The 21,666-nt window shown below is 43.1% G+C and overlaps 2 pseudogenes; both read right to left on the bottom strand.

The window, feature by feature from the left end:
• Window positions 1–630: 630 nt before the first annotated feature.
• Window positions 631–885, bottom strand: LOC150049172 (serine/threonine-protein kinase pim-1 pseudogene; annotated as a pseudogene).
• Window positions 886–906: 21 nt separating this feature from the next.
• On the bottom strand, window positions 907–4,020 carry LOC150049171 (serine/threonine-protein kinase pim-1 pseudogene; annotated as a pseudogene).
• Window positions 4,021–21,666: the final 17,646 nt, after the last annotated feature.

Below are 21,666 nucleotides of genomic sequence, written 5' to 3'. Positions count from 1 at the left end.
GGAGTTTTACTAAAGGAGGCAGAAAAAGGGCAGGTGGCTCAGCAATTGGCCCTCTACCCTCTTCCATGGCACCTTTCATTAGGGGAGAGGTTGGGGGGTGGGGACGGAGGTGAAGGGATGGTGAAGGGCCCAGGGAAGAGGGAACCAAACCCAGGCAGATTTTTGGAGAAGCAGCAGGTAAAAAGGCAAGTTCAAGTATTTCTCCCAGCACAGCCGGAGTCCCTACACGAAGGCACTCAGAAGAGGTGACAGGGACTTGAAATGGTGATAAGTTTTATCCCACCCAGTCCGGTTTCCCCTACCCGACCCAGGGCGGCAGAGCTCGTGATGAAGGGGACAGACCCCACCCCCACCCCCGACCCGGGATCTTGCAAAAGCCCAGCAGAGCTGGGCACCCATGAGGAGAGAACGTCTACTGGAGGAGTTGAGGCCTAGGACACCTGGAGCCTCGTCTCCACTCCTGGGAGGCAGCCTCCAGGGGCCTGGGGTCTGGAATGGGTTGTAAATGTTGTTCCTGTGTCAAGCACTGTCCTGCTTGGTCGGAAGTGTCCCTGGTCATTGGGAAGCTGGACAGAAGCTTCCCCTCCTTGGAGCATCTGACCGGGAAGGAAAGACCTGCCAGAAAGGCTGCTATTTGCTGGTCCCGAGAGAGAGGCTGTGGAGATGAATCTCAGCGGTTTCCTGGGGCAGGAGGACATCTTGCATCCATGGATGGTTCTGAATTTCTTCGAAGGATGGCCGATCTGATGGTCTCAGGGCCAAGCACCGTCTAATGGGATGCCGACACTCTGAAGAGACCGTCTGCCTGAAGAACACGTGTCCCCTGACCATCTCCTCATCATGCTCAATGGGAATATGGCCACACACCATGCCATAAAGCAGGATCCCCAAGGACCAGACTGCTGGCTACCTGCCGTGGTAGCGATGGCAGCGGATCCACTCCCGAGGACTAGACACGCGGGTCCCATCGAAGTCCAGGTAGACCGTGTGCTCGAGCAGCGCCCCCGATCCGAAGTCGATGCGCTTGAGCTTGAGGTCGATGAGGATGTTCTCGTCCTTGATGTCCCGGTGGAGCACCCCGCAGTCGTGGCAGTGTCGCACGCACGGCCTCCAGCACCTGCCAGAAGAAGCTGCGGGCCAGCTCTTTGTGCAGGGTCCCCCCGCTCGGTGATGAACTCGAAGAGATCTTGCACAGGCTCCGGGTCTCTCCAGGATCAGGACGAGGAGCCGGATGACGCCGGGGAAGCCCGAGCTCACCTTCTTCAGCAGGACCACCTCCATGGGCACGCGGGTGCCATTAGGCAGATCGCCCCAGTCGGAGATCCGGTCCTTCTCCACGTGTTTGGTGGCCACGGGCCTTCGCCGCCGCCGGGGCCGCTGCAGCAGACCGTGAAGAATGTTTTTAAAAATGTGGTTTTCCTTTTGTTTTGTTTTTAACTTATAAAAGTTCATGATCACTGCACCCTGGTGGCTCATGCCTATAATCCTAGCTATTCAGGACGCTGAGATGTAGGGATTGAAGTTCAAAGGAAGCCTGGTCAGGAAAAACCATGAGACTTTTATTTCCAATCAATATTCCCAAAGTGAAATGGAAAATGTAGCTCCAGTGGTGAGGCATCAGCCTTCAGTGAAAAAGCTAAGGGACAGTATCTAGACTCTGAATTCAAGGTCCAGTGACAGTGGCACACACACACACACACACACACACACACACACACACACACTGTATATTGGATGACTACCTCTAGCACTAGAAGTACATACGTAGTACATACCTAGTATTACTGAGGATACCGAAGTAGTTTAAATTATGCATTGTCTAACAGGCAGCTTGGAAAAACCATACTGGAAAAGCTTTGAAGGTGGCAGAGGTGTGAACTACACATCATTTGGGAGGCATGGCAAGCTGAGAGAGCAGTGTGTGCAACATGTAGGCCAGCTATCTTGTGCCTGTAAGAAACAGCAAGGAGCTAGGAGTTTGGTGTCTCACACCCATAATCCTAGCTACCCAGAAGGCTAAGATCTAAGGCTTGAAGTTCAAATTCAGACTTAGCAGAAAGGTTCGTAAAACACTTATCTTCAATTAGCCACCAAAACAATGGACTGGGAGCTGTGACACAAGTAATTAAACCCCAGCCATGAGTGTAAAAGCTAAAGAAGAGAGTCCAGGCCTTATGTTCAAGTCCCAGTGCTGACACAAAACCAAAGGAAGAAAAGAAACAGCAGGAAAGCCAGCAAGTCTAGAGCTAGTTGTGGGAAGGAAGGGTTGTAGTCAATCCATCCTGAGATGGGAGCCATTGGAGAGTTTCTACAGAGGCATCATATGACCTGGTCCTAGTCTCCTAGGATTCATCTGGGTTGTTGTTTTGAGAATCATTTCTCAGGAAACATTGATGAAAGGGGGAAAATCAGTGAAGAAACTATGGAAATCGTCTAGGTAAAACAGGCCAGAGTAAAAATAAATGATCAGATTTCTCATGTACACAGAAAATGGAATAACATGACTTGATGAAGGATTAGGTAGGAGATAGAAAAAGAACTCCATGCTGACTTAAGATGCTTGGGCCTGAGTGGGACATGGTGGCATATGTTTATAATCCCAGCTACTCAGTAGATGGAGATAGGAAGGATTAAGGTTCAATGTCAAAAAGTTAGCATGACCCCTCTGTCTGTACAAATAAGCTGGCTGTGGTGACACATGCCTAAAATTCTGTCACATCTAACCGTGTGGTGTTCACTGGTACCCCTAATGGCAAGGGGATGGGTTTCAGGTAAGGAGCAGCTTAGAGAGGATCCAAGAAGAGAAACGAAGACTGGGAGTATAAATCACTCCTTTGATAAATACTTTCATCAATGGTGGTAAAAAAAATACTGATACTTACTATATTTCATGGTCATCTAATAACCCTTGTCATCTAGGACAGATACCACTGAAGCACGGCTGGAGACATACCTGCCCTGAGCCAGCTGAGGAAAGATCAGTGTAAGCAATGACATTTCTAAGGGACACGTGTTCTAATAAATGGTATACTCATTTCTGGGGGAGCATGAAGATGAAGAGATGAACTTTGGAGATGCCCAGGGAGGTAGCACAAGAGCTAGTAAGGAAGAAAGAGTAGGGCCGGGAGTTTGGCCTAGTGGTAGAGTGCTTGCCTAGCATGCACGAAGACCCGGGTTCAATTCCTAGGTACCACATATATAGAAAAAAAAAAGCCAGAAGTGGTGCTGAGGCTCAAGTGGTAGAGCTCTAGCCTTGAGAAAGTCCAAGGACATTGCTCAGACCCTGAGCTCAAACCCAAGACTGGCAAAAAAAAAAAAAAGAAAAAAGAAAGAGTAGTAGTGGCCAAGTAGAAATGTCCATGAAAGAAGGAAGCAAGTGCAGAGAAGGAATCTGCTATGTTTGGGAGCTATGCAACCACAAATGAGGTCTCGAGCCACATTGATGAAGACCCTGTGTGCAAGCTGAACTCTCATCCTGTAGATAATAGTGAACACAAGGAACCTTTAAAAATGATTATTACACTGTATAAGCAAAATTTGTATATATTTGTGATGTTTTGAATTATATATACACTGTAGAATAGCTGAACTGAGCTAATTAAGGCTATTAACGTATCATCTCACATATTTATGATTTTTTATACGTGGTAAGTATCCTTAATAACTACTCTCAATAGTTTTCAAGAATACATTTTTCTTGTGTGTTTCTACTGATAATGGGCTTGAACTCAGGGCCTCATGCTCTTGCTTGATTCTTTCCACTCGGTGCCAAAGCTCTACCACTTGAGCCACATGTCCATTCCTGGATTTTTACTGGTTAATTGGGGATAAGTATCTCACAGCCTGTCTTCAAACTAAGATCCTTCAGAGCTCATCCCTCTAAGTAGCTAGGATTACAGTTGTGAGCATAGTACCCAACAAGAATACATGGTTATTTACTGGAGTCAACCACAATGTAAACTCTGTGGCCAAACATTTCTCTTCTTCTGTAACTGAAATTTTGTATCTTTGGGCCGACATTGTTACCAATGCCTCTGTCAATCGTGATTCTAATCTCTGGTTCTGGGAGTTCAGCTTTGTTAAACTCCATGTAGAGGTAAGATGCAGTCTCTGGGAGTTACAGATCTAATTTGCTCTTCAGATCTCTGTGGTCTCAGAGGTAAAGACTGAAGGAGGTCTTACACTGTCTAGGCACAAAACAGAGAACCTCAGATCAGAGGGGAGACTGTGGTGGGAGCACAGAACTCAGCGACTGTTTGACAAGTACTGGTATGAAAGATTCAAAGGTTTCTGGATGGAATTAAGCACATGGGTTGATGAATCTTTTTATCTTGGTATTACTTAACATACAATAGGTTTCTAAAAAATTATTCTTTTGTTGGTTTGAAATTAAATATGGAAACCTACAAAGAGTTTTGAAACTAATTGGTTAGAAATCAAGAAGAGGAACTTTTTTTCTGGTCGTGGGGCATGGACTCCAGCACTGGGCACTGTCCCTGAGCTCTTCAGTTCAAGGCTACCACTCTGCCCTTTGAGCCACTGTACCACTTCCAAGAACAGGAACTCTTGCCAGGTCAGAAATATGACCAGAAACCATAGACAAAGATAACTTTGGGGATTATCAGGGACAATGAGAGGAACAAAACGCTGTTGATATTTTGATAGAAGTCTTGAACCCATGTGCTTCAGACAAGAAGTATGCTGGAAATTTGAAGAAGAAGGTGAAGATGAGATTTCCAGAAGGTAGAATGAAGGCAACTGTAGTAATAATAACAAATACTTATCAAGCATTTGCTACATGACAGAGCTGATCAAGATGTGATTTTCACCCAGTGAATGTCACCACCTAGAAATGCCTATGAAGGGAGCCCCACCTGGCCTAGGAGATGACAGTGGTACTGGAGCTTGCTCGCATCTTCAGTCTCTGAGTCCATTTGTTTACTAGACAGACTGGCTTGGAGAGTTCTCTGGCCCCTCTTCCAGGGTACCCGTGGTATCTGTGCACCTGCCTCCTAGCAGGGACCTAATCCAGGGCTCTTAGATAAACTTGCCTAAAAATGAAAGGCATGGAGGAAGTTGGTCAACCCAGAACCAGGCCTGTCAGCTCAGAGGTGGATGGTCAGACTACATTCCAGGCACATGCTAGATAGAGAGTCTCCCTCCCACCTAGGAACAAAACTATGTTAAAGGAGCATTCTAGAAACGATGGTCCAAACTATAAAGGTACTTTTTCAATTGCCTACAGAAGATAGGTGGGGACAGGCCAGCTCTTTCACAATATCACATGGTAGCCAAGTCAGTCTGCTAGCAGGGCCCTCCTCTGTCCAGGATTTCATCATTGCTGTGGCAAGCAGGGCTTCTGAGGACCCAGTGAGTCTGGCTGTCCCATATCAATCTCTCTTTGTGCAGGGTCAGCTCCAGGAACAAGCTACAAGTTCCCTTTCCTATTTCTCAGGGTTATAAGGGTGCCAGAAACAAAACAACACAATACAAGAAAATAACATTTAGTTTAGGACAAGAACCAGCACTGGGGCCAGGGGTTTGGCCTAGTGGTAGAGTGCTTGCCTAGCACGCATGAAGACCCGGGTTCGATTCCTAGGTACCACATACATAGCAAAAAGCCGGAAGTGGTGCTGAGGCTCAAGTGGTAGAGTGCTAGCCTTGAGAAAGTCCAAGGACAGTGCTCAAGCCCTGAGCCCAAGCCCAGGACTGGCAAAAAAAAAAAAAAGAACCAGCACTATATCCGTGGGGATATATGTATACCAGTTGTCCTGCTTAACAGGATGTCAACTCGGGAGAATGGAAGTTCAGTAGGCTGAAGTGGAGGCTGAGTCCACTGTAGGAGGCAACTGGAAAATCATGGTGCTTTGGCCAGAAGCAGGAGTGCTGGGCAGAAGAGATGCTGGGAAACATCATTACACTGCCCAGGGTGTCCAGTTTTTCTCTAGCAAGCGCTGCACAGAGCCCAGGCTGCAGGGAAATCCATCCTTGCGGAAGGCTGTGATACACACCTAGGCAGGTAGAAGAGGTCCAGAGATCTGCTTCTGCTTTTGGATGTCCCACTGTGGAACACATGCAGGATGAGGCAGAGGCATCAGCTTCAGATTACAGAGAACTCTCAGGACTCTGCCTAGTGTCACCCATTCACCCAGCACAGGACTTAGTCTTGCTTACTATTACGCCTCTCTTGCCCAGGGTGTACCTGATCCATTCCCAGCTTGGAATTCTCTTCTCCAGTGGCTGAGCCAGACTGCAAATGATCTGTGACTATACCTCTTTAATCAGCTCAGGCTTTGGGTGGCAGCCTAGAGACCAGGTCATTCACTCTGCAGGGTTCAGGGCAGAGGATGAGTCAGGAGCCCCTTTAGCCTTCAGCATGCAGCTGATGAAGCTGTGACATTGCTGGTGGCCCTCTGGGCAGCTGCTCACTGCAGACACAAATGGACACACACTGACCCAGTTGAGGAGTGCTGGCGGAGGAGAGTTATGCAATCCATAACATCCGGGGATCAAAGACCTGCTGCCACACAACACATGTGGCATTGATCATGGGTCCTTTTCTTCCTTTGTCTGCAAAGGATGCAAGGGAAAGGAGAAGGAAAGTTTTGCTGTGGAGAACAGCTCCATTTGTAGAGGGGGGGGGGCCACTCAGGGATGAGTGAGTTCCACTCCTCCCTCCAGCTGCTGTCCATAGCCTACAGCTGAGAGGCCTCCTTGGGAATCCCCATTCCTGGATGCTAACTGTATTGTCAGGTAACATCCTTCTTTCTCACTGCTCATGATGACAATGGTACCCCATTTCAACCCGTCCACTTCCTGCCCTTCTGCTTCTCTGGGAGCAGAACTGGGGCTGTTGCTGGAGAGCCCTGACTGTCAAAGCTGTCTCTCCAACAACGTATTGAAGTTCACCTGCTGCTCTGCTCAGCATGGTTCCTGCTGGCTAGTCACCAGGACTTGCTGTACCCCAGACTCACTCCTTGAGGATAACCTTGGGGTTCTGTCCTAGTCTGCTTCTCATCTGCCTAAGTCATTCAGCCCAATCACAGCAGTTCAGCCATTTGCAAGGAATCCTCCCTTCCTTCTTGCGTGTCCTGGTACCTTTTGGCTGCAGCGTTCCCTATCTTAGTTTTGGAATTGCTGCCCTAGAAGTTTGTATGTCCTTGTGTCTGTTCCGCTCCAGTTAAGAAGATCACCTATGAGAGAATTTTTAAAGGGATTCAAGTTCAAGGGGATCATGAATTAAATGAACCCTAAAATCACTTCAAAGTTAAGATTATTATCCTTTATTTCTTGCCTTTGGATTTCAGAGATTAGTTTTTCTTATGAATTATTTCAAGTAGACTGCCAAGTACATACAATAAAAACATGTATCAGTTAGCCTCTCTCTGTTTACTCCAGATATAAATAAACCAGGTTTTCTTTAATTGTCAGGATAATGTATAGAGGGGTTACAGTTACATTTGCCAGGTAATAGGTACATTACTTTTCACACATTGATACCCCCTCTCATGGTTTTGTCCCCATTTCCCTCCCTCCACCCCCTCCCGATCATCTTGTTCCCTCCCCCCCCATTCCCTTTCCTATTTCAAATAAACAAATGTATATGCAATAGACCAGATAAAGGCAGATACAGTAAGAATATGAGATTAACCAAAGGGCAAAAAAGAGAAGAGAAATAACATAGTACATTAATAATAACAATCACACAAGATAAAGCTCTTGTTTCCATATCCTAGAGTCCATTTCATTTAGTTTCATCCTATATGACCTTATGTACCTAGTTTTGAGCTATTGTAATCCTCTGCTAGGAGAGTCCTAGATGTGTACTAACTAATACAAATGAAGGAAACCATTGAGCCTATGTTCCTATGGGTCTGGCTTACTTCATTTAATATGATTTTTTCCAAATCTTTCCATTTCCTTACAAATGGGGCGATGTCATTCTTTCTGATGGCAGCATAGAATTCCATTGTGTACAAGTACCACATCTTCTTGATCCAGTCATCTACTGAGGGGCATCTGGATTGGTTCCATATCTTCAGTTAAAGTCAGGTTTCTTAATCTATTTATTGATGAATAATGTACATAGAATGAACAGCTCCTATATATACAGTGTGGAAAATTTAAACAGATGTATTCACCTGTGTAATAAGCACACAATGTAGATTTCTTTGTATATCCTTTCCAGCCAATTCTCTGTGCCATAGGCAATCACTATTCTGATCTCTCTCACTATACATTAGTTTTGCCAGTTCAAGAGTAGTTTTAGCACCAAACAGAATAAGCATCCTTTTCTCATAACATTTTTGAATTCCTACATTTGGCTTCAAGTCTTTGTGATTAGTTTCTGAATAATATTTCTCTAAATAAATATACCACTATTTATCTATTCATCCACTAATGGACCTTTGATTCATGTATTATGAACCAAAGATAAATGAAGTCATGCATCTATAAAAAGACCTGTATAAATACATTCAGTAGTCTTGGCTCAAGGGTATGGCTCAGTGGCAGGGGTTGTGCTTAGCATGTAAAAGGTCCTGGGTTCAATCTTCAGTGCAATAAATAAATAAAGAAGAAAGGGAAGGGAAGCCAAGAGTAGAGAAGGGAAGGAAGGAAGGGAGGAAGGAAGGATTATCTTCAGTGTTTGTCTTAATGCAAGGACAAATGCCTTTCCCCAATGGTAAGTTTTAGTCTTCATTCCTTTCCAGGCAAGAAGGAAAGGTTTTGAGAGAAGTAAGGTGAGGCAAACCTTAGTGTGGTTCTTTATCCAGGGAGGATTCCAGTATAAGGATCTAGAGATGCTTATCTATGGTCCCTAACTTGGTTCAGAGCCTCAGGAAATGCAGTAGTGTGAGGCTACAGAGAAAACTCCTACATTCTGTGGTTCTGCCTCTGGCTCTGCAAGGCCCGCAGGTGAGTCACTGTGCACAGGAATTAAAGAAAACACTGGATTCCGGGACAGTCTCCAGCTCTGGAACCTATGGGTCTAATACGAGGATCGCTAAGCACAGACTTTGCTGATCTTACCACTGTGAATGCATCCCAGGGCAACTTCACCCATGCCTACTTTATTTTATCATTTTGATGTCAGTACTGGGGCTTGAACTCAGATCTTTGCATTTTTGCTTGGCTTTTTTCACTCAAACCTGGAGTTCTTCCACTTGAGTCACATCTCCACTTCTGGATCTTTGCTGGTTAATTGAAGATAAAGAGTCTCCCAGTTTTGCCTCCCAAGACTGGATTCAAACTTAGAGCCTCCCTCCCAAGGAGCTGGTATTACAGGTGTGTGCAACCAACAGTAGATTTCTTTTTTGTTCTAAAGACTCCAATTCAATGTTTATTCCCATTGGGGTGTTTTCTTGCTTGTGACCATTTTGGGTTCGATTCTAAAATGCTTTCAAGAAATACATTAGTATAGATAGGGGAAAAAAATCTCTTTTCCTCCTCCTCCTCCTCCTCCTCCTCCTCCTCCTCCTCCTCCTCTGCCTCCTCCTCCTCTGCCTCCTCCTCTTCCTTTCTGTTACCAGGGCTTGAACTCAGGGCCTTGAGCTTAGCTTGCTTATGGTTGGTATGCTATCATTTTTCTGGTTAGAGATGGCTTCATTATACTCCACACCTTAGTCAACTGAGGGATTTTCTGTTTCATATTCCTGGTGACAATACTTGTAAACATGGTCCCTTCAAAGGATGGTGGAAGATTAGGAAACCTTCATCTTTCAGGTCTAAAAATAAGGCTTTGTTGGGTGATCTGTTCAATCTGTTTGAAAGCGCTATAGCCTGGAGTCTCAGCACATGAAGGGAAAGGGTGCATATCCCTACTCAGTCCTAGACACTTGACCTACAGTATCATTTACAAAGATCACCCTAAGAGCCTGGGAGTTTGGCCTAGTGGTAGAGTGCTTGCCTAGCATGCATGAAGCCCTAGGTTTGAGTCCTTAGTACTACATACACAGAAAAGGTTGAAAGTAAAACTGTGGCTCAAGTGGTAGAATGCTAGCCTTGAGAAAGCTCAAGGAGAGAGCCCAGGCCCTGAGTTCAAGCCCTAGGACTGGCAAAAAAAAATCACTGGGAAAGTTACTTTTGTGGTGCCCCTCATTCTGCCCAGTCTCTCATTTTATGGGTCCTGTATATGAGCTGTCTAAGTACACATTTCAAGTGAAACATCCTTCATTTCCTATTAGGACTTATAAAGTATTTTATACACTCAGCCTGACCTTTAAAGACCTCATGATAGAAGGAAGTGTAAGGATTCACTTTATGGAAGATCTTAAGGCTTAAAGTTTTTCTTGTTGATTGACAGAACAGTGGGCCTTAAGCATTTCTGTTTGTTTACTTCTTCCTATGTCTCAAAAGGCAAGAGGCCTATGTGCTTAGGAGGAGATGAAGCAGACCGTGAATCCTGGATTTGCACCCAGAAGCCAGCAGGTGCTGAGATCACTGAAGAGTTGGAAACAGAGGGGCAGAGGCCCCTTTCCAACAGCCATGTTCCTGGGTGATGATGAATAACATCTTAGATTAAGTCCACCATACAAATGTTCATTAGTAGCAAGTTGTACAAAACAGTCACATAACTTGTTCATCCATCCTGTCCCGTAGGATGCTGCCAGGTACCTTGCAGGGAGCCTTTGTTTGGTGGTTCAGGAAACACCTCCTATTAAAATTCCACAGGGAAGTGGAGAGACAAAGACCAATGGGATACCTGCTGACATGAGCCACTGGACTTGTCTATAGGTGTGTGTGTGTGTGTGTGTGAGAGAGAGAGAGAGAGAGAGAGAGAGAGAGAGAGAGAGAGAGAGAGAGAGAGAGAGAGAGAGAGAGAGAGAGAGAGAGAGAGAGAATACTGGAACTTAGAAAACCTGTTTCTTGGCTTTTTAGCCCAAGGCTAATGCTTTACTACTTGAACCACACCTCCACCCCCTTCCTTTTTTAGTGCTTATTTGGAGTTAAGAGTCTCACAAATTTTTCTGCCCTGTTTGGCTTAGAATCTTGGTCCTCAAATCTGAGCCTCTGGAGTAGCTAGGATGATAGGTGTGAGCTGCCAACTCCTAGGTTGGGTTTGTCTATATTCTAAGCCTCCCATATACCAAGACACTGGAGTCCAGATATTTTTAACCAGTGACCTACTTGGGAACAAGCCACTTATTTGTAACACTAACAAAAATATTTTAGCATTCTTATATTATAATTAATCAATTTTTTAGTGTACATTTGTATGCAATAATGTAAGTGAGAATTCATGCGTACTGAAGATACTGAGTGGGTTAGAGCATTTTATCTGTGAACCTCCCTTGAAGGGTTGGGCCCTGACTGGTCCTCTATTTATCCACCCTTTATTGCCCCTGGTATGGAGATTACAGGGATTTTGTTCGGGTCTGATTGTTTCCCCTGGAAATTATTTGACAAAAAATTTCGACACACATATTACAGCAGCCACTAAGGGCAAATTACTTAACTTCTTCAAGGTTCTGATTCCTCATCTGTGAAATAGCAGCAGGATTATCTACTGAGTTTTGTGAGAAATACACAGAGGAGTGGAATGTATGTAAAGGCAAGCAGGCATGTACATGCACTCAGTGACTAGTGTGCAGAGTTTCTAAATGTTAGTCCCTAGGTACATTCTTTTTAAGGATGCTAAAAAAAAAAAAAAAGGAAGACATTTGACTTGAGGGAATAATAAAAGAAAGTGGGGTGACACAGGGAGCCAGGGAATCTAGGAGAGTTCTTGGGTCTCATTTTCCTTACGTTTAGAGTATTTCAGGTCTGTGTGTATTTCCCAACTATTTCAGGGGTTCATTATACTGTGAGTAGAACAAAGGACAAAGAGAATTCAATATGGTAGACAAACTGCAACTGTTTCTCCCTTCCATTGTTTTTGGTCAAGCACTTGTCTGCTTAATAACATACCAAAGGCTATCATTCAGAGAGCCCAGAGAGCCCAGACAGGGATGAATGGGAGGGTGGACTACAGATTGAACAAATAGGATCAGGAACCCGGTTTCCTCTTCCTGTATGACTTCTTCTTTCTCCACCCAGATTGCTTTCCAGGACCTGCAACACTCTGCATCCACAACACTTTGTCACCTGAAACTATTGATTCACATTCCAGCTATGTGCTGGTGAACTCTTAGGATCACAATCATGATCCTCATATAGTTTCAGTTTTGCTTTTCCAGTCTGCAAGATTGAATTCAAGATATAATCAGTACATAAAATTTAAACTACGGGTCACTGTGAGTAGCATGATAAAGCCTCCCTCTGCCTACATGACCCTTAGTCTAGTGTATCCATCATGTATGCACATTAGTTACTTAAGAGAGTTACTCCACATTAATTACTTAAACAAGATCTCAGCCCCCAAAACAACTATCTCTGCTGTATAGTGCTGCAGTGCATAAGTTCAAGTAACGCCTATTGTATTTAATGCTGGCCCCAGAGTACAAGAATAATTAGTAGTGCTGGACAGCCAAAGAGAAGCTATAAGGCACTTCCATTAAGTGAATATGTGAATTTTCTTAGCAAAAAAAATTTTTATTATTTGTATTAAGAGTGAATTCTCTATGAAATTGTGAGAAAAGGAAACACCACATAGGGTTCAGAAACTGAACAGAGCACGAACTACCAGAATAGTGGAGAGGCCAGACCAAATAACTTACCTCTGTATACAAATTCCCTTGCATTCAGGGCAAGTGTCCCAAGAACTTTATGGATGCCTGAAAAATAATGACAATACAAAACAGTATAGATTTCTGTTTTCTTTTAATAAAAGGAATGAAGGAGGAAGGAAGGAAGGAAAGAAGGAAGGAAAGAAGGTAGGTAGGTGAAAAAGGAAAGGAGGAATAAGAGAGAAAGAAAAGGAAGGCATAAAGAAAGGAGAGGGGGGTACACCCTGGGTTTCAGCTTATTCTATAAGGGGTTTATAATTCTTCACCATCCCCTCTCCCCATCAAGGCTGGTGCTCTACTTTTTGACCCATACCTCTGCCTCCATATTTTTGCTAGTTAATTAGAGATAAGAGTCTCTTGGGTTTGTCTTCCTGGGCTGTCGCAATCCATTGATTCTCAAATCTCACCCCACCCCCAGGTAGCTAGGATTACAGGTGTGAGCCATGGGACAGCCAGATCAGCTTATTTTATTTACCCCATCAGATTATTAATGAGGTGATCAAATAGGATATCATTAATGTCCTTCAAAAATAAGTTAGAGTACTACTTAATAAGGTGGGGTTTCGGGTCATTGGACTACTCTACATCTTTATAAACATAGAATGAGAAATTTGACTCTATAGGTATATGTATCTGCTGGACCAAAGACCTTACAAGTATATATAAGACTTCAACCTGTCTCAGGACACTGACACAAGAATATCTAGAAATGTGTCACAATATGAACTAAAACTTTAAATAAAACTTACCAACTCTTCTAATTTGTCTCCTTTACAGATAACTGTCTTAAGTAAATTATTCTTCTACAAAGTGTGGCCAACTTAAAGCTGTGGAAGGAGCAAGTGCAAAGAGGATTTTTGAGATTTCTCTGACCATCACCATTGAAGAAATGGAGACACCCATACAGAAACACTTAAGAAACACTGAGACTTTAAGCCAGGCATCTTCCTCCTGAGATAGTGGGACAATGAGCATTCAAGGATATAAACAGAGCATCTTGCTGTTGTAATCTCAGTGCAGAAGAATCTACTGGGAAGCCAGGAATGGTAGCATATTCCTGTAATCTTACCTATTCAGGAGTAGAGAGAGGTAGGAGAATCCTAGGTTCAAGGCCAGCTTAGGCAAAAGTAGAAGGAAGACTTTATCTAAAATGAAAAGGGGCTGGGCTTGTAGTTCAAGTGATAAAGTACTTCCCTCCCATGCCTAGGTTTAATCCTTGACACTGAAAAACAACAACAGAAACGGGGCCTATCTGTTTGAGCAAGGGATAGCAGGAAACTTCCCACAGCTTGGGGGCAGATGGAACCTGAGAATCTGAAATCTTTCATTCACCTTGTGTGAGAGCTTCTTGTTCTGTAAATTCTTCATGGACACCACCTCAGTCCTAAAACAGAATTATATGTACTTTGTATGTTTCCAGCTTGGAGCTCTTTCCTTAGGAACTCTGGGTAACAACTGTCAACCCAGAGGCTCCTGTTGACAACTGCAGAGCTCTGGGGGCAGCTGAGGTGGGGGATGGGGTCCCACCTGTGTTTCTGGTGTGGGACTGGAACGAATCAAAGCAGAAGAAAGGGGTTGGGAGTTAAGGGTGTCAGGCTGGCGTGTGGAAGCTCAGCATTGGATTTCCAAAGCCCAAGGGTCAATGCGGCCTTCACTAATTAGCCATGGATTACAACCAAAGTGATAAACAGGCATTGCATTTGGTAATTGTCAGATGTTCAGCCAAGACCCATTTAAAGTCTTTGAGCATTTCATAGTCCTAGGGCCCACTTGGGATAGTGATAGAGATATACAGTAAATCATTCCGGCCTTCAAATTGATTCAACTTGGTATTTTATTAAAGGCTTTTCTGGGCTGATTAGATGTTTGTCTCATGCTTTCTGCTTCTTCTCTGCCATCTGCCAGATGAAGCCAGAAGCCTGAGCATTCCAAAATCTCTTCTCGCAGGTAGGATGATTTGATACAGAGCTGACCATCTTACAGTGCTGGCTCTGCTCTGGAATGCTAGGGAGTGGCATACGTGTGTGACCTTCTCTGTCCTCTTCCTTGGAACAGTCTATGAACTTCAAGAGAAACAGAGCTTGGCAAGTAACCTGTGGAAGGTTTATCAGTTCTGGAATGTATTAGAAGGTCATTGTAGTGTCATATTTAGTCTACTAACACTGGAGAATCTGTCTTCCTCCTCAATTCTATCCGCCTTTGATGCCTCCAAGGCTTTAAATATTTGCTTCCCCTTAAAAATCCATCAAGAAAGCTTTGGGGAACTTTTAGGATTGGTTTGTTGATGTGTGCTAGGTCTCCTGTTAAGTGACTTCCAAGCAAATAGGATTAAATGAATACAAGGAAGTGTTTTACAAACAGTTTGCCAGATGGCTCTTTTCTGCTTGTCATAGTAGCTTGGTTTAGTGACTTGTGAGTAAATTTCCCTGCACAATTCCCACTGGAGTGACACAGCTAGCAAGAACATGTCGGAAGAGTATCTAAATAAATCCAAGGCAAAGGAAAGTTTTTAATCATAAAACCCTTGGTGAGTTGAATCACAAAGCACAAGCTCGCTGTAGTGTTTAAAGGAGAACACTTACGAAAGAATTCAAAAGCCTGCACAGGAAGTAAGTCTGCCTCTCCACCACAAAACTAAATGGACATGACGTGTGCTTGCCTCTCTCCCTACTAGGAGAGACCGGACTTTTCTCAGCATTGGGGATTAGATGTACCAAAATAGTGCACATGACAGTGACTTTTCTCAGGCTACGTGGATCATAACCAGAAATAGGAAAATGCCAAAAGTTTCTCAAGGCCAAGTATGTTCTATATTTTCCATATGGGAAGGTGGGAGGAGCTTTTCAATTTCCTTCAAGGAAAAATTGCTTTTCAACTATAATAGTCTATGACTGCATTTGAAGAAAATGGTAGAGAAGGAACCCCCACTGTGAGTCAGAAACACTTCCCTCTTAAGGTTTTTGTTTAAATGCAGAACGATTATTTTATTTTTGTTTTTTCAAGCCTGAGGTTAAGCACACAGTCAAGTTCATTCTTTGAGGTCCTCAACAGCAGGTGCTGTTTCTGTAGTTATAGGTTAGAAAACAGCTCCAAAATTTCATACATGTACTGCTTCTATTTAAATTGATGGATAGGTGTAGTAAATGTTCTTCTTTAGTCCAGTTGAGACTAACTGGACAAAGTAAAGAGGAAAGGAAGAAATAAGAAAGAAAGAAAAAGAGAGAGAGAGAAATAAATAAATAAATAAATAAATATGGGAGAAAGAGGGAAGAAGAGGAGGAAGGAGGTAATGAGGGAGGGAAGAAAAAAGAGATGGAAGAAAGAAGGTCTTAAAAAGCGCTATTGATGTGAAATTCAAAAGACATTCTAGTTCCATATCTTCCATTGATTTAAATTATGCCTTAAACATTCAGGTCTCTATTTTTCCTGTCTGTGACATGGGGATGAGTAAGAAGTGTTAAACTACACAACATTCTTTGTGTATATGCTACTGTTACTGGGGCTGGAACTCAGTGTCTGGACACTATCCCTTAGATTTTTCCACTTCTGACTTTTTTGGTGGCTAATTGAGGGTAAGCGTATCATGGACTTTCTTGCCTAGGCTGGCTTCAAACTATGGTCCTCACATCTCAGCCTCCTGAGTAGCCAGGATTATAGATGTGAGCCAAAGGCACCCAATTCAATTTTTTTTTTTAAGATTTCTTCTACTCTGAATATGAGCTTATGTCTTTCTTTTTCAGTCATTTCTATATTATGGCTTATAAACCTTGACCTCATTTTTTATTTAGTGGTTGGATATGCGGCATTTTCTCTAGAAAATTATTGAAGTTTTTACACAGTATAGGCATAAAGTCTTGGTATTTATCTGTGTCAGGGATTGTTTATATAACTTTTAACCTTTAAGATCACTACTCAGGCTCTCTGAGCCCAATGTGAACAAAAAACCTGTTTTGAAGAACTCAACCCATGAGGCAACACCTCTGTTAACTCCCCTCATCTCTGCCCGTGATTTTGTGGAACTTTCTAATGGGAACTTTCTCAAAAATCTCTGTAGGTTGAGTCTGGGTTCTGGTGGCTCACACCTATAATCTGAGCTACTCAGACGGCTGAGATCTGAAGATCAAGATTTGAAGCTAGCAGGGGAAAGAAAAACTGTGAGATGCTTACTTCTAATAAATTACCAAAAAGCCAGAAGGGAGGTGTGACTCGAATGGTAGATCTCTAGTCTTGAGCAAAAAAATGCTCAAAGACACAACCCACGCCCTGAGTTCAAGCCCTAGAACCAGCACATAGGGAAAAAAACATTCAAATGTCTGTCACCTTCTGATTCCCAGCCGACACCTCCATCCTTCTCTAAAGAAGGCCCTGCTCCCTCACCCTCACATTTTTCTTTCCAGTCCTTATCTGTGGTTTTCATATGTTTGTTCATTTCCTGCTGTCTCTCCTTACTTAGAAGGTCACAGGTCTCTGAGCCACATCTTGTTTTCAGTTAGATCACCGATGTCAAACATAAGGTCCCTAAGGGCACTCAATAAATATTTACTAACTGAGCAAACTTTCCCGCTTCCCTCCATGTTCCTGCACAACAATCCTCCCGCAATTCTTCATACTCACCACACTCTTTGCATGTGTCATGCCACTTACTTGCTTTTCCTGGAAGGACCCTGTCTGGGTCACAATCCTCTAAGTAGCACTTGCTTTGTATCTTTATCATAACAAGGTAGGAAGGGCTTTTTCAGAGCCCCACAAAGGGCTGGTTCTGTTGATCTATGTATCCCAGAAGGCCGTTAGGGATCAAGTCAAACTTAATTTCATGCCCCACACTTAACGTGATGTCTGATATCTACTAGTAACTAATAGGTAGTGTGTGATAATCTGTGAATGCATGATTTTTTTCCTGAAGTTTTGAATAATCAAATTTGTATTTGTTGACCCTGAACTTTGTATTTCTGAAGGGACCTGACCAAAGGAGATTCATGGAGTTACTGGAGCTGGATCATGGGCCCAGAAATGGTGGCAATAAAACTAGAGTCTGAGAAATACAGGCATCTGAATACATAGTATGGGGCATCTGCTGGAGTTGTGTGGGAGACTGAGCTCTGACTAACAGTAAATTGGTAGTGGCATCCTGAACAAGGGGCAGGTAACATAGGAAGAGTTCCAACTAAAAGTTCCCATCCGGGTCTTTTATTCAAATAAGGGGTTCAGACTTACAGAGAGTGTCTAGTCCCGACTGGTTGGTATCAGTCATCCCATGGGTGGGCGGGAGGGGGCGGGGGAAGCATTTGAGATTATAATGAATATTCAGCCCTGACTAGTCAAACTCTGAACTCATTTGTAGGTAGCTCATTCGTCAGCTTTGGCTACTAAATTAAAGCAGATTTCCAAAAGGTGACCCTTGTTTGCACTTGCATTTGTAGTTGTTAAGTATTTTTTTTTTTTTTGCTTGCTTGTTTTGAGATAATAGTCTTAATCCATAGCCTAGGCTGACTTTGAACTCTTGTCCTCCTGCCTCAGACTCTACAGTAATGATGTTAGAGGTATGCTGTGCTTCTCTTCCACCTCACACCCATGTGTTTTTAATTCTAGGTCTGCCTGTGAGTCTGGACTTGCTATTTGCATCCTAGATTGACTCTTTTGAGAAAGCACAAGGCAGGAGGTTCTTTTCCCAGTAGCTAAACATTCTATTCCCATTCTGAGTAGTTTCTCAGTGGAATGACCATTTGGAAGCAGAAATATAACCAAGAGTGAGAACCCAGAACAGTATGAGCAGGTGCTCCCTGCTGCCTTTTGCCAGGTGCAACAGGCTAACAACAACAGCAACAAAAAAGTGAAAATCCCTTTGTCGTGCTGTACTTGGCCTTTTCTCCATGACTTATACAATAGATTCCCATTGCATAGTTTTTTGTAGCCCAAGAGCTGTGCAAGTACTGGTGGTGATGTTTTCCAGTACTTGAATGGTGATCCTGCAGTAAACCAAGGACAGGTACATCAGCTTCACCCACTGAAGGTGCTGTTTGGTAAAGATTGCTTTACCAAATTCCACCTAGGAAAGGATCTGCCAGATCAACAGTGCATACAATGCTAGGAAACAATGCCTTGTCACTCACTACCCCAGAAGCAAGAGGTAATAACATTGTATTGGGAAAAATAACACTGGGAAAACAATATAGCATTCTATCAATAATTGTTAACCTAGAGTGCTTTTTTTTTCTGTTTTGTAAAAGGTGTGGAAAACAGGAAGGACAGGGTAATAAACAGCATTTATAAAGGTGAGTTTACCCTTCTTATCTTTGCTCACTTTTATCCTGTGTCCTTCCCCCCCCCCTCCTCTTTTGTCTTCCTCCATGAGACTGAGGCAGAAAAGACCAGGGAGAATGAAACCTAGAATCACCTGATAGGTGATTTTGGTAGGCCAGCCCTCTACAACTTGAGTCACAAATCCACTTCTCACTTTTTGGTGGTTAATTGGAAAGACAAGTCTTGTGTACTTTCCTCCTTGGGCTGGCTTTAAAATGTAATTCTCTGGGGCCGGGAGTTTGGCCTAGTGGTAGAGTGCTTACCTAGCATGCACAGAGGCCCGGGTTCGATTCCTCGGTACCATATACATAGAAAAAAGCTGGAAATGGAGCTAAAGCTCAAGTAGTGGAGCTCTAGTCCAAGGACAGTGGTCAGGCCCTGAGCTCAAGCCCAGGACTGGCAAAAAAAAAAAATGTAATTCTCTGATCTTAGCCTCTTGAGTAGCTAGGATTATAGGCATGAGCCACCAGTTTCAACTCCCAGCTCAATGAACACCAATAAAGTAGCAGCTCTTTTCCTCTGACTTTGTTTGCTAAGATAATTAGTGTGTTCTGTGAGATGAGAAAAGATATATTAAAGAAAGACCTCCTTAAACTGGGTACTAGTGGATCATCCCTATAATCAGGAGGCTGAGATCTAAAAAATCACAGTTCTTCCCAGGCCAGGCAGAAAAACAAAAAACAACCATAAGATTCTTATTTCCAGTTAACCACTGGAAAGGACTGAAGTGGAAATGTAGTTCAAGTAGTAGAGTGCCAGCCTTGAGTGGAAAAATGAAATGAGAGCACAAGGCTCTGACTTCAAGTCCAGTATTGGTACACACTCACAAAAAGAAACAAGAAAGGAAAGACAGATATTCTTGGGGCTGGGAGGTACCTGAGAAAATGACTCCTGTGGGCACACAAAAAAAGTGTAAAGAAAAATAGGATGGACACCTGTCTTAAAGGAAGAATCCAGCAGAATCTATTTCTCTGTTTAAATGGATCCGTAAGCATCTGTGTCATAATGACTCAAAGTGAATGTGCTGACCAACTTTGAAATCTCCAGGCCAAACTGATAAAACAGTATAAAAATGACTAAACAGAGCAGGTGTTTGGTCAAAGGAGAACATTCAATCCTAAGGTAAACCTGAGCTAAATCCCCAACCTAATTTTTCACCATAAATAGGTGCGATATTAGAGCAGCCATTGTACTTGTTATCACATGGGCCAACACCCATGTCTGACCCATCTACTCTTCCTGTCTTTGCTTTGCTTTTCTGATAAACATTCTCAGTCTCTATCTGGAGCTATCCTTAAATTCTTTGTCTGTGACAACATCACAATCTCTGTAATCCAGGGCCAGGCTGAGTCCTCCTCCCTTTTGGAGAATTCCTCTACAGAGTATGACCAGTGTTGTTTGAATCTTTCAAACCTGAACCTGTCAGGTCAGGCCTCTTTTTCCCTGACAGGATGCTGCAGAGTGAATGTCTTTCATCAGAGGCTAGTGCTTTGATCTTGGTCTTCCAGCCTCTAGGACCAGCCTCTCTCTCGGAATTAACCTGTCTGGAATCTTCTGTTATAGCAGCGCAAGTGAACTAAGATACTTACACAGCCAATTTTTTTTTTAAATGAAGACAATGAGTAAAAATAAACTGGCAAGGGAGCAGCATCCATTAGAGACAAGTTTAGGATCAGATACAAAGCACGTATTGCTTGCCAAATATTTCTGAATCTTTCCACTCCCAGACATGTTTTCAGATTGTACTTTCCTACCCTCACCCAGGTGGCCAGGTGGAACAATGGGGACTGGAGCTGACACTGAATTATGAGTAGAAGTGATTGGTATCCTATTTTGGTTAAAGGTAATGGGTTTCTCAGACCGTAGACTTTACAGAGCTAACTAGGACAGTTTGGAAAACAAGGTAAGGTGAGTTTTTGTATTAGCTAAAGCATTTACTGCTGATTCTTGATCATCCACAATTCTCTCTACAAGGATACAGAGACTGATGAGAGTTGAGGTACCCGAATTTTCTACCTGACAATTGATAATTATGTAAGCATTAGCAATAAATAAAACTTCCTTTTTTTTTTTTGCCAATCCTGGGGCTTGAACTCAGGGCCTGAGCACTGTCAGAGCTCAACCACTTGAGTCACAGCACCACTTCCAGCCTTTTCTATGTATGTGGTACCAAGGAATTGAGTCTGGATCTTCATGCATCCTAGGCAAGCATTCTACCACTAGGCCAAATTCCCAGCCCTAAAACTTCATTCTTATATAACACTTAAATTTGGGAGGTTTTTTTTTTGTTGTTGTTTTGTTTTTAATAATTGCACACAACCTAGTTTATCCTGATTCATGCATAGATGCATAGATGCATGCATGCATTGGGCTGTCAGTGGGAAAGTGCTTTGGCTGCCCCACCCCTTTCTTCTTTGTTTAGAAAATAAAATCAGAAACATTGTCTTAAGATATTTCTTAAGATACTTCTCTATAGAAGTATACACACTACGCAGAGTTGGTCATAGACTTCTAGAATGACCTTCTATAAATGATGTTGGGTAAGAACTGGCTGGTTAATGCATTCTCAATTTTCCCTTCAAGGATCAACAGTGAACTATTACTTTAATTTGCAAACAAAAGTTATACGTCTGGGCTCAGAATAGACACAGAGAGCAATGTTTTCCTATCAGATGACACATTTTCTAGTTAAGCATCTCAG

Source organism: Megascapheus bottae, chromosome 20, assembly GCF_031878675.1.
Source record: "Megascapheus bottae isolate mThoBot1 chromosome 20, mThoBot2.hap1, whole genome shotgun sequence".
NCBI classification, from domain to species: domain Eukaryota; kingdom Metazoa; phylum Chordata; class Mammalia; order Rodentia; family Geomyidae; genus Megascapheus; species Megascapheus bottae.
This window is presented reverse-complemented; position numbering and strand designations above follow the sequence as displayed.